Here is a 14331-nt window from a genome sequence, read left to right as displayed (position 1 = left end):
TGTTTCCCATAGTGATTCCTCAGTATGGGTTTTGAATATTGGGAATTTTCTTCCCAGAGGGTTGTGGGTGTGGCATCTTCAAAAATGTTTAAAGCTAGATTTTTGGTGTTTCATGGAATCAAGCTATTAGGTGAACTACCAGAAAGATAAAGTAAAAAATCAAGATATGTCATAATTCTATTGAGTGGCAAAGCAGGCCATACAAACCAGATGGCCTATGACTGCCCCTAGTTCTAGTGTTCTTATTGTTTATTGAAGGTTTACATTTTTCCACTTACTTTAGCACTACATTTACTTGAGAAATAGCAATGTAATCTAGTGGAACTCTAAAACTGACAAGTCATCTGCGTTTCCCACGACTAATCTTGCCTGCATCGGCACCTGGAATTCTGACCCTTTGAGTTGTATGATATCAGTGCAGACTGTGGGAGGAACTTTTCTCTGCCTGTAAATGCGCTCATCTAATCTGGATGTTCTTGATGTTTACAACAGTAATGTTATACTCTGATGAACTCAAAAATAAGTTGAATTGAATGTGAACTACAAGGTTAAGGAATGCATTTGTTTCCAAAAATGAGTTACTGCAGATTAATTTTAGTTTCAAGTGACTTTTCTACTTGATATCATTTGTGTATTTACATTACTCATTAATATTAGGTCTAGAAATCCAACTATTAATGTAACTATACGCCTGTCTTACCTTTATATTTTCAGCATTTACAACTACTGTAAATGTGCAAGACTAATCAGTAATAAGAAAGATGTTGCTACACAGAAGTACGTCCGGCAAAGAATGGATGCATTGGGACTACAATCTGCAAGAGGCACACAAAAAAAAAGAAATTTAATTTTAGAAGGAAAATGATCATGCTTTAGATCGACAGGTGCTTAATGAACTTCAATATCCCAGTTTGTACTGATGGCACTATACAGATGATGTTGTGAAGTATAAGCAGTATAAACTGCCTGTACAAAAACACATCAGATATTCAATATTCCAATATGGACCAGGCTACAACTTCAAATCCGTGAACTTCCTCTTTAAGTAGCCGAGTTGTGAGTTTGAACATTTGATTCTAGCTCCTGTATGCTGTGCACCAAAACAATTAGCATAGCAATTGATTTGTTTTAAAATTTACACATTCCACATGAACAGCAGTGAAAAAAACTGGTGAGTTAATGCTTTGATGATGGCACTTTTCTAAAGATGGAGGTAAGACAGTTACGCTTTTGATATTATCCGCATCATATTTGAATTGGATGTATTCAATGCTCAAATAAAGAAAATGTTCTTTTCCAGAGCATTCACCTGGATAAAAGTACGTTCATTTGCCTCAACAAGATGAGTTGAGAGAAATGTGGTGGCCAGGACACTGCGAGACTTCCTCTGCTCTTGTTTATAAAAAGATCAAGGAATCCTTTACAATTCCTTGAGGGACCACATTATGTTTCAGAGCTTCTGTGTCTTAAATCTCTGATGACAGATTCTGTCTAAATTAATTTAAAATTTAAGGACATTCTGCGCTGTATTATTCTATGTTCTATAACTACTGATATGGACTTGCCAAATAGCTTTAGAAGATCATGGGAAAGGTAAGAAAACACATGGCTATTGTAACTGGGAATTTATTTTACCTTTTGCTTGCTAAATTATTAAATCTTAATCCTGTAATAGTAAGTGCAATCAAACATTAAAGCTGATTGTTCCTGTTTGCTTATGCTATGTGATTAGTGTATGGCAACGATATTTACACACTAAATCTCATAAAGGAGCACCATCCACTGATTTCAATTACATAGTGCATTTTTGTGACTTGAAAGAATTTGAATGGATAGGAAGACAGCATTTCTCAGTTACCCGTAGCCTGTGCTGTTTTATTTTTTTTTAATTGCCACTTATTACAAATTATTATGTCAATTATTTGTTGTGCCTCTCTGTTCTCATCTTCTGAGATTCGTACTTCAAGCAGGCAGCTCGTGTAATAGCCAAAGCAGACAACTAAGTTAGGACAGATTATACAAAAGTATGGATTTAAATTCAATTATTTAATTAAGTCTGAAATAAAAATGCCTTCCCACAGCTACAAAGGGCACTGATCAGCTCGGACCTGAGGTACTGCATACAGCTTTGGCCATCTTACTCAAAGAAAGACTCTAGGGCTCACAAGAGAAGGCAACTGTCCTTTGAAAAGAGCTAACATGGCGTGAGGCTGGATGAACACAGCAGGTCAAGCAGCATCAGAGGAGCGTCGAGACCCGAAATGTCAAAATTTCCGACTCCTCTGAAGCTGCTTGGCCTGCTGTGTTCATCCAGCTTCACACCGTGTTATCTCAGATTCTCCAGAACTGGCAGTTTCTACTATCTCTGTCCTTTGAAAAGTTTGTGCAAATTGCTCCTTTACTGCCCAGAATTGGCAAGATTTAGAGTTGATCTAATTGAAACATGCAAAATATTTTGAGGGAATGGTTAGATTGGAAAGTATTCCCCATGGCTGTGATCTCTGATCAAAGGCCAGACAGTTTCGAATCCTAGGGGTCGTGGATGTCCATTTGTTGAATTTAGTCAAGATTGAGATCAATAATCTCAGTGGGACCAAAGGAATGAATGGATATTGAAAAGAATTGTAGCATTAAATGCTATGCAGCAGTTTCTGCTTTTTACGTCCTTACATTTAACAATATCTAGGGGAGCTGAACAGTCTATTTCCCCATTGCATCTATGCAAATTCTAGGCTTTGCAAGCTACACTCTCAGCAATGCAAAACATTCTTCGATGAAACAATAGCTTGGAACCATGGACAAGAGATGAATTATTGGGCTGATTACTGATACTATTAATTATATACATTCCAACCCTGCCAATAAAATGGAAATACTGAAGCCTGGATAATCTGATCAGATCCTGCAATTTAATGATGGGTGAATTTGATATGGTTAGCTTCCAGACATTGTACTGACAGTATTTTAAGAGACACCAGCATCAAAACGTATTATGGGAGTGAAAAGAAAAACTAGTTGTCAGCTTATATAAAAAATACACACCAAAAGGTGTGTATCACAAATGAAATAGCCAGCTTGATCGTGATGATTAAAACTACAAGTTCTCAAAATCAGTTCTTGATCTTTCTTCCCTAATCATTGCCTGGTCATTTGAACTGTTCAATTCATTCAAGCTTTGAAATGCTGTGAAAAATGTGGTTAGAGTTGAACATTCTGAATTGCTGCAAATTTGGAATGACTGCATATTTGACTGGAAGCTGTATGGTTAAACATTTTTGTCATTTAGGTACTAAATATTCTGATTGGAATGCTATGTGCTACGACCCTGAAGATTTCTTTTCTAAAAAAAACAACCGAGATTTGAAGCCCATCCAATTGGTGTTTCACTGACAACACATGCAGAAACGCTCGCATGTGGTGAAGAAAACTTTAAATAAACAAAACAAAGAACTGTGAATGCCAAAGATCTGAAGCAAAAGAAGACATTGCTGGCGAAACTCAACTGGTTTGGCACCATTTGATGTTTCGAGTCCAGTGATGCCTTCTTAAGAACTAAAGACTTGCAAACCCTTCTCACACAGGACGACTCACCCATAATTGTCACTCCCAAAATGACGGCTTCAGCAAGGCTTCAAATAGTGTTTATACCTTTAGTTAAAGAGGCAATTCTCTCACGTATAATCTCTGTGTTTGGTCAAATGACTACTTTAACACACAGCTTTGGGCAGTCAATGGAGTACGGTTTCTTCAATATTTCACAATAACAGTTAAGAGTGACAGGAAGATTTTCTGAATTTTTGCAGTTGCGTTAAATGGATAATCTCAATTACAATGCTACTTGGGACAGATGCAAAGTGAGCACAGAGGTTCGTTATTGTATTTTGGCCATACAAAGAGTAATTGAATCGTTACACTTGGTGTTACACGAACCATGTTGGATCCTGCGCCAAGATGCAAATCCAGGTTAAAAAATGAAATCAAGACAGCAGAGCGACAGGTACAGTTCATATAGTCGATGCTTGATGGTCAAGAAGTGAGCAATAACCAAGATTGTCTGATTGCCATAATCTGGCCATAATTACTTTGAAACTCCTTCATGTTCCTGTGTATGTTTCCTATGAATTCCTGAGAATAATATAGCTGGCTAGCTGGAGTGACACGTTGAGAAATTAAAAAAAACATTTCGCTCCAGATACCCAACAAGAGAAAAAAGAAAATCTCCATTTGTTTCTATGGTCACAACGAGAGAAAAAAATAAAATCAAATAGTCTTCACCCGCCGCGCCCAGGTTATTTGTTTGGGTTTTAACAATACCGCTTATTCTCGCTTCTGTTTTTCTAACTCTGTTAAATGTTTCCTTGGCAAGAAACCGAATTTTTCACGATCTCACGAACTTCGTATGTATGTTTCCTTCCCTCCCTCTTGCAGAATGGTTCGGATGCAGGATTGCATAATTCAACGTGAGTGGATTTATCGAAGCCGCCAACCTGCAGAAATCTTTTCAACTTTTCTTGCAAAACTGATGGAATGTTGAACGCATAGGGTTTCAAATAATTCTGATCCGCAGACATCTAGCTGTGGTATTGGTAAGTGTGTGACTTTCATTTCGGACATCCCCAACAAGGGGTTAGCAATGAAATGTTTGAATTGTATTCGAAAGTCGCGGGTTTCATTCTCATGTAAAGGATGGTCTGGAATAAGTTGGCGATTTCACTGGGTGGATGGTGGGCGATAATGGGTCACTTAATTTAAGATCACAATTCGAATTGTGAGTCAGAGAAGGCTGTGAGTTGTACATTTTGAAAAATGCATTTGACTACCAGCGGTATAAGATTTCGAAATAGCAGCTTAAGCAGAAGCATGTGGTAGCCAACTTCCCCTCTTGCTTTGCACTGACAATTGCTGAACATCTAGTTTTTCGATTTGAAATTTTAGCAACAAGAGCGCCAACTTCCTGCGGCCACTGAGTAATGTTGGGGAATGCTGCACCCAAGCTGTTCCACCTTTCCATATACATTAGCCCGCTGCACACTGGGTGTTCTCTCAGCCTACCGTAATAGGGGAGAAATTAATAATCATTTGCATTATCATTAGCAGAAGAGCTGCCATTTCAAACTTCCTGTCCATCTAACTGCCGTATTTTCAAAGTCGCTGGGGTTGATTACTCTCCGCTTACATTCAGCTGTATGCCGATTCCATTTCCAGTCTGTTCAAACTGCAATAACAGATGCCAACATTTCTAAAACGCACATTGTGGGTTTGCGCTGGCTTCGTTCTCAATGTGAAACACTCTCCAGGAATCTTGTTTTGAGTTCAAGAATTCCTGGTCACCAGCTTTCCACCAACGCACCACGACTTGGTTCCTACCTCGGAATAGCAGCAACGAGCAGTGAAAAGTCACGGTCTGTCTTACTGTTACATTGGGCGATCGCAGAAATTGAGTCATACGAGCGGCAACTGTTGCAAAAACAAACAAAAATACGAAACATTTATTTACAAGAGAACGACAGAGTGTCGGGAACTTGTAGCAGCAAACAAGGGAACAACTAGGGCTCAGGAGCAGCAGTTATGATTGCACAGATGTATCCCTTCCACTGAAAGGCCAGAAACTCCATAAAGAGCTTGTCGCAACATCAGCATAAATAGTCATGCCCATACATAGTTAATATCACCTACACATTTTACAGCTTTTTCTATCTAGCAGTTGTTGAATTGAAGACATGTACCTGTACAAGGAAGGATCAAGGTGAGAATAGGGTGAAGTTGTGTTTCTTGGGACGTACTGATAGTTTGAACCTAACCCCAGCTGAGCAACAGATCCCCGGCTGGTTTGAGCTGGACGGCAGGGCCAGGGCGATCACTTTTTTTTTCACTCTCTCAAGCTCATGTGAAGTGCAATCATTCACCATCACGCTTGCATGTCTTGTGGTTTCAATGCTGAGTTGGTAGGCAAGATCTACAGATCATGATATGCGTTGGAAGCAGAAATAACAGCGGTTTTATTTTGTAGCACACACTGAATTTTTTTTATCTGTAACTGAAGTCAATGTTTACGTTTTTTTGTGACAGCAATAGGTGTCTCGGGGTGTACTAAGAAAGAAAAAGGAACGAACTGTGTTTTCCAGCCAAAATTCCTTTACTCACGAGTGTGTTGTGCTAACTCCAGACAGAAGATTTTCACACCTAATGCTTCACAAAAGCTGCACACACTGGAGTACCCCCACCTCCACCCAACGTGGAATTTCCTCAATACCAATTCAAAATACCTGGTAACGCCACCGTAACCCTTGATACTTTTCGGCCAGCTACCTCAGAACGGAAGGGTTAAACTTGAACTAAGCAAAATATGCAAGCAACCCCTTCATCAAGCACATGCACACGCCCATTTACTCCTCTCACCAACAGACTGGAAGGCAAAGGGAGAAATGACTTAATTTTTCGATTAAAAGAGAAGTAATTCAAACAATGGGGACATTTCAGGTCCCACCATTACTCAGACTTCTTACACACCATCTTTTGCATTCACTGTTTCAGTGTGCTTTTACAATTTACTTCATCAAAAGCACGTCATTCGGACGAATCAGTCCACATGTTTATGCTCCGTACAAGCCACCTTCCAAATCTTTTGAAAGAAAATTCTCTTAAAATTTCCTTCGTCCATTCAAATAGATTTTCTTGTGAAATGTACCCATTCTATTCACCTCAACGTATGGTAAGGAATTCTACATTCCACTCTCGAGATGAAGAAGTTTCTCCAGAGTTACCCGTAGGATTCGTATTTATGCCCTCTAGACCTGCAGCCCCATACGTGGTAATGTCTTCTGAAACAGTTTTAGTCTTACTGATTTTAATTGTTTATCAAATCACGCCTCAGGCTTCGCAAACATTGTTTGATATAAGGACGGGATTTGCTTGAAATAGAGAACAGCCCTTTCTGTAAACAGAAACATGAGGAAATCATGTCACTAAAACTGAACTGAAAGAGAAAGCTCTCGAAAAGACTATATGAAATAACCACCATAAAATGAAGCAGGATTAACAATTGTAGAATTTCAGAAGATGAAACATTTCCAAACAGTTTTCAACGAGTCCCTAAAATGAAGGGGGAATTAGGATGGCGAAAATCAAACCGACCTATTATTTTTCAGATCTTCACCGATATCTCCATAATCTTCTATAATTTTCACTTATTTCAAATATCCAGCAATTATGTTTCTCATTTTAATTTTAGTGGATTGTGTTGAGCTTTTCAGGCGCTGCTGAGTGTGTGTTAGCACAGAATGTTGTAATTTTAATATTAACTTCCTTTATTTTGAGCTTTCCAATATTCAAGTCTTTCGTAACGAAGGCGGTACTTGGTCATTTTTCATCCAAACAGAAGCAAAATTAGAATACCTGAGAATTGGCAACTTTCCTAGATTGTCATGAAGTTCTCCAGCAATTGAAGATTCATTTCCTGATTAGCGCCAAAAGGGATGACAAGGAGAAGACAAAATTTCCCAAACTTTATTTTTTTTTTCACTTGATATATATCTGTTAGAAAATATTGCAAAAGGGATAATTAAGCTTTTTGTGGCGTGGTTCAACGATGTGAAATGATATATTTAAGTTGGAACTAGCTAAGTATAAAGGAGCAGGAAATAGAAGGATCTGGTTCTGGTGAGATGAGATGAAGTAATGTGAGGAAATATATGTGGAGCATTGATCTTTGGACTAAATGATGTGTTCCTGTGCCCAAGTTGTGTGATGCACCAAAATACCCATGGGAATTCTGAAGGGATATTAGACATTGCTCAGTCAGCATTTTGCGTTCCATGGTCAATTTGTAGCAGGTAGCGGTTACTGCAGCATGGAGACCAGTACACACTAGAAAGATCAATCAAAATAAGGGAAGTTGCTAATTAAGCATCTATGTATGCAAATCATCATCTTCCAACAAAAGTCAGCTATTCTCCAAAGAAGTGGAGATAATAGGAAAAAAATTTAAGATAATTCAAGGGGAACGAAAGAAATATTTCTGCAACAGCCAAACATAATCAAAACATGGCTCCAAGAGACAGTAATGAAAATCAAACACAATGCCCAACATATCTCTTACGTCACAGTATCTCAGCACAGTCTTAAGTTATAGCCATGATAGGGAAGTTGAGGTTTCCGTTAAAATTACATGGAAAGAACCAACGTTGGTTTGAAATAGTTTCGAGCATGGGCTTTAACCTTTAACTAATTTCTTCAAACTGCATGAGTTAATGGGGTAAACACAGTATCACATCATTAACTAAAATAATCATTCGTGAACTTAATTGTGCAATCGTAATTTAGCTCCTAGCTCAAAGCACAGGCCAACCAAATTTGTCACTGATGGAACTGTTGGTTACACTAACTTATGGTTGCTTCATTACAGTGTGAGGTGGTACTCCAGACCTAAGGAATGCTCTTCATAAAGTAGATGCAAATGAAAGTAATTGGTCTAACTTAACTGACAGGCATCTAGAAAACCACAGCCATACTCCAGTTGGATCAACGCAATGATTTTTAAATTAATTTAAGATTTCAGCATATTCTCCACAGTATTTGGTCTGCAAAAACAGCAAATAGAAATGTGCAACATTTCGCAACTCAAGAACTCGTAAATTTTCTTAAAAGCAGTTACTTTTTGAAATGTATGGAGTACATTCTAGGTAGACATTATAGTCGGAATGAACACAGCAATGCCCTGTGCATGCCAATGAAATAAACATGTTGCTGACTTTAATGTTGTTGAATAGTTGTTAAATGAGGAAAACACCCTTTTTTAAGTACTTGAATATGGTGACGCACACAGTCTTACGATACAGCCCATGTCATACTTCATTTTAGTGATATCGTTAACACATTCTAAGGGCGGCACACTGGCTCACAGAACCAGGGACCTGGGTTCGATTCCAGCCTTGGGTAACTGTCTGTGCGGAGTTTGCACATTCTCCCTGTGTCTGAGTGGGTTTCCTTTGGGTGCTCCGGTTTCCTCCCACAGTCCAAAGATGTGCAGGCTAGATGGATCGGCCATGCTAAATTGTCCGTAGTGTTCAGGGGTGTGTGAGTTATCGGGGTGGGAGGGGGGGGGAGGTCTAGGTGGGATTGCCCAAGGAGCGGTGTGGACTTATTGGGCCAAAGGACCTGTTTCCACACTGTAGGGAATCTAATCTAATCAAAGGCTTTCATAAGTAGATAGATCTTGGTATCCATCAGCATGAAGCATCACTTTTGAACTCAAGAATTTATTCAATACCCGTTCTTAACTTCACCTGATTTAACAAGCATACAGTGATGGGAAGTATCCACTAACAGCAGGATTAAAAGGAATCAACTATTTTCACAGTAGTTGCTGACTGTATCTTCTAATTGTTACTGAGCTCGTAGAAGCATTTGGTGGATTATATTGTTACTTAAAGCTGGTGAGTCCGCTGAGATGGATACAGTACATGCTGAATGCCTTGGCGCTCATTTCAAGGATTCTGTTCAAGCAATGACCTCCTGACACGACAGGAGAGTCATTAGAAATGGCACAGGGAAGGAAAAGCTGCTTGGGGAAACAGACAAAGTATTTGAGGGAGAAGTTCAAATTGTATTCAGAGAACACTAAACTCGTTGATGAGGAAGCGTTTGGGCAATGTTTCCATTCTAAGAAGTTACTCGCAGCAATCAAGCACTTTGCATAAGCAGACAAGAAATCTCAGAGAAGGCCTGGAATTTACACCAAGTGGCAATGCCCATGAATGTCTAATATCAGAATCCTTGCAAAATAGAGCCGACAATTGCTTTAAAATATCCTAGTTTGTCGTCAATTGCTGTGCAAGTGTGTTAACTGATACACGTAATGCAAAGAGGTGATAGATAGCATTATTTCTTATCAATAGAAGTAGGCTCAATTTTTAAGCCAACGGATCAAATCAACAGCTAAAGAGGGAAATCTGATAACATGTCTCATGAATCCAGTCTGCAATACAACCAAATATTAACCATAGGGATATTGAACATACTTTCAGAAGAACCAAGGTTGGATTAATAACAAGATGCCTCAAGCAATATATCCACTGCTCTGGGGGAGCTTTGCAGCACTCACAAGTACATATCATGATTTTCAGTATCTTGCCCGAGTTCACCACGATAAGAGATGATACTACATGCCTCCGGAGCTGGTAGTGAATCTGGGTTTCCTAGTTCAGAGGTAGGAATACTATCATTATGCCACATGATTCTCAGGAGGAATCAGCACATTTCCCTTCTGTCCAGGCTGTGAATGATTGTCTCACCAGCATGCAGCTCCAATGAGCCCAAACAAAATTCAGTAATCATCCCATAGTTTGTCTTTTTTTTCCCTTCATTGACATACGACAGCATTCTCTGGACCATAATGTGAAAGAAAAGCTATCACAAAATGACCATTGCAAGCCATTTTTATCCAACAAACCATCCAACAGGTCATACAGATTTTTTTTTGCATTTCTACCTGAGAATGGTTTCACAAACTTGAACTTGATCTGTAGTTTGAGGTCAAATATCTCTTTCATTACAAGTGTCAGAACTGGAAACAAGCATCCTCTTGAATCTCTAATTTCTTCTCCTTATTCAATAAATGCCCCACTTTTTTGGTCCTTGTGGAAGTTTATGAATGACCGCTGTCACAGAAACTACTTGTTGAGAATCGAACTGTCATTATGTACCACAATTAAGAAGAGTAGACTCTGTCACTCCTTGACTGTGACTATCTTGACACATTTATATTCTTAAGACAATGCCTTCCAGATGCACATTCAGAAAGATCATGGCTAAGCTGTCACATTAACTATGCACCCCCATTCTGTTTCCACAGCAAATTACTACCTTAGATCTCAAACTTTTTTTTATATTTTTAATCTTGAATATACTCAATAATTGAACATCCAGAGGCAGAAGATATCAAGGATAAAAAAAAATTCTCATTTCAGTTCTCATTGGTAGACTGCTTCCTTCTTTTACTATGAGTTTAGGATAGGTGGAGGCAACTTGATAGAAACATACAAGATCCTGACAGTCTTGATAAGGTGCATGTGCAAAATGTAGTGCCTGTTGCGTGAGATCCTAAAACTGGTGGTCACATAGATTCAAAGAGTGATGCAGCACAGAAACAAGCCATTCAGTCCAACTCGTCAATGTCAATTAAATTTCCCAATCTAACAGTCTCACTTGCTAGGGTTTGGCCAATGTCCCTCGATATATTTTACTATTCATGTACATATTCAAATGTGCAATAAATATGTAACTCTACCTACGTCTACCGTTTCCTCTGGCAGTTATTTCCACATAAGAAAGAAGCTTTGTGTGAAAGAAGTTGCCTCTCGAGTCCCTCTTTAAATTTTTTTCCACTCACTTTAAAAATATGACCCCTAGTTTTGAACTCACCATCCATGGGAAAAGCTGTTCGATATTCACCTTGTCAATACCACTCATGATTTCATAAACAATAATCAGACTACCCCTTCACATCTTATGCGCCAGAGAAATAAAAGTCTCAGCCTATCCATATAACTCAAACCCTCCGGTCCTGGCAAAATCCTGCTGAATCTTTTCTGAACCCTCTCTAATTTACTAATATCTTCCTGTAGCAGGGTGGCCAGAATTGTACACAGTGATACAAAAGTGGCCTCATCAATCTTCTGCACAAGGTCAACATGATATCCTATATGTCTCATGCATTTGAACAGAGGCAAGGAGGATATTTCCTCAGAGTCATGACACTTCACAACTCTGAACTCAAAAGGCAAGTGAAGCAGAGATGGAGAAAGTGAAAGGTAGGCAAGAATTCAGAGCAATTAGATCAATCATGATTTATTCAATGACAGAACAGGGTAAAGGTGTTGAGTGTCTTGCCCCCTTTCCTAATTTACCTTGGTATTATCAAGCATTTCATAAATTTCAATGAAAGCAGACAACATTTCTCTGAAACATGAGAATATAGGAGGGCTTCATACTCACAATCACAATTTTAGTTCATAGAATTACCTGTCATCTCTGGAATCAATCCAGTGAACCTTTCAGACAAGTTTTTTCTGCATTGGATAGGAAACCAAATGCTTGAGGTAGTTCACACCAATGCCCTGTATGAATGCAGTAGATGTCTCTGATGTTGTACTCCAACTAATTGCAATAAATATTAGTGATCCACTAACATTCAAATACTTATTCTGTGAATTGATATGAATGCTTCCATTTCTTTAAGGATTCATAACTATTTCACCAAAAATTTTTTGAACTAAAGTTGACCAATGTAGAAAACAATAACTTTCTTTCTCTTTAAAGCAGTGTGGCTCTGTTTTGGTTGTTACATTATTTCGAAGAGTGTATGCATATTTGCCAACAACATTTCAAACTGCCTGTCAGTAAACTTTGCATCATTGTTGAGTAAATCTTGCTGAATATAGGATAAAAGCATACAAGAAAGCTAGGCCATTGATTTGGTTCAAAGTATGTTCTTTGTCTTGTACTCATTCCCAATCTGTACAAACCCCACTTTCTATTCAAAAAATTCTGTTTGAAATCATGAGTTGTGTATTGATACGGTCTTCATTGTGTATAGATAGCTATGATAATAAGTCACCATTGCAAACGATGAAAACAAGAAATGAGTCAAATATCTCTAGCATTTTGTGCATCAAAAAGCAGCATGAGGAATTGCAGGACAGGCAATTTCCTTATTTGAAATCGCAACCTCAGAATTCTTATTCCCCACACAGATTGGAGAGACATATATTACCTTGGCCAATTATCCTTCCTGATCCTGAATGATGCTCTCAATTTGACTTACTTGAATATCTAATGTTTATGTTAAAAAAAAGTCATCATAGTCTCTCTCATCAGGGAGATGACAAATGATTGGTTTCACCTGAGGACACTACACCTCAGGTTAGGCTGAGAGGCCAGGACCTTATACAACTTCAACCAGTGCGAGAACTGAACCTGCAAAGTTGCCATCAAATTGTATCACTAACTGGCCATCCAACCAACTGAGCTACCAACCCACATAACAGAGTGAAGAATAAGGCGAAGAAGCAGTTTAAGCCTAGCTACTTTTATACCTTCCTGCTCCCAAGCAAAAATGGCTGTGGATGGCCAATAAATCATCCACCCTCTGTCTTAACAAAGGGACAAGGTCAGAAATCACCTGACACCAGGCTATAGTCCAACAGGTTTATTTGACAGCAGAAGGTTTGGGAGCCTCAGTCCTTCGTCAGGTGTTCATGAGAGAGGTAATATCAGACACAGGATTCATAATCAAAAGTTCAAAGCTTCACACCATTGATGAGGATATACTAAACAAAGCAAAGATGCTGTTAAACCTTTAATCAGTTAGAAGGTTTTAATTGATTACTATGTATATGGAAATCCCTGAATTTCTTTCAAGTCGCTGCCCTGATAGAACTAATGCTTTTATCAGTGCAAAAAAGAGGTGACATTTTAGGTCAGACACTGTATGTTAAGTATGAGGCCTCGTTTAGAATCTGTTTGTGTCTTAGTTTGAAGTCAAATTGGCTATGACTAAAGTAGGAAATTATAAAGCGCCATATTCACTGTGTATAAATTGTGTGCTTTTGAACGAAATAAAATGTATCTGCAAACACAAATTCACCCCATAGACTTGTGCTTGTGTGTGTGTGTAAGAGAGACAGAGTGAGGGGGAAGAGACCGAGTGTGTGAGAGTGAAGGAGGGAGAGAGTGTGTGTGAGGGGGAAGAGACTGTGTGTGTGGGGGGCAGTTTGTTTCTTTGTGTGTGTATGTGCGTGCGTGTCTATGTATGCCTGCTTGTGTTTGTATAATGTGGTGCAGTCACCTGTACTGCAATGTGAACCCAAGATCCCAGCTGAGGCTGTCCTCATGGGTGCGAAACATGGCTATCAGCCTCTGCTCAGTGACACTGCATTGTTGTGTGCCCTGAAGCCTGCCTTGGAGGATATTTACCTGAAGACCTTAGGCCGAATGTCCTTGACTGGGGAAGTGTTCCCCCACTGGGAGGGAACATTCCTGTCTGTCAATTGTTGTGTGATGTTCAACCAGCCATTGTCATGGCGTCAGCACACTTTTGCCAATGTTTACCATCCCTCAGGGCATCCTTGCCTGCAGCATGTGAGACATACGATGTTGGCCAAGTCACTTGAGTAATTGCCGTGCACCTAGTGTACAATGTTTGTGTCCATTTCCAGTGTCAGACGTGTCTTGCATAGACTACCCTGACAGTGTTGTATAGTGTTGTGGTCAATGTTGTCCCGAAGGCTGGGTAGTTTTCTGTTAACAATGGTGCATTTAATATTTGGTGGT

The 14331-nt window shown here is 39.1% G+C and overlaps 1 long non-coding RNA gene across 1 annotated transcript; it reads right to left on the bottom strand.

The window, feature by feature from the left end:
- Positions 1-763: 763 nt before the first annotated feature.
- LOC132210614 (uncharacterized) lies at positions 764-5918 on the bottom strand. The gene is made up of 3 exons (XR_009446750.1): positions 5727-5918; positions 5368-5457; positions 764-815 (listed from the first exon to the last, which is right to left on the bottom strand). It is a non-coding gene; the product is annotated as an uncharacterized LOC132210614 (long non-coding RNA).
- Positions 5919-14331: the final 8413 nt, after the last annotated feature.

This window comes from Stegostoma tigrinum, chromosome 16, assembly GCF_030684315.1.
Source record: "Stegostoma tigrinum isolate sSteTig4 chromosome 16, sSteTig4.hap1, whole genome shotgun sequence".
Taxonomy (NCBI): Eukaryota; Metazoa; Chordata; class Chondrichthyes; order Orectolobiformes; family Stegostomatidae; genus Stegostoma; species Stegostoma tigrinum.
The sequence above is the reverse complement of the archived record's forward strand: the minus strand, read 5'-3'. Positions and strand labels throughout refer to the sequence as shown.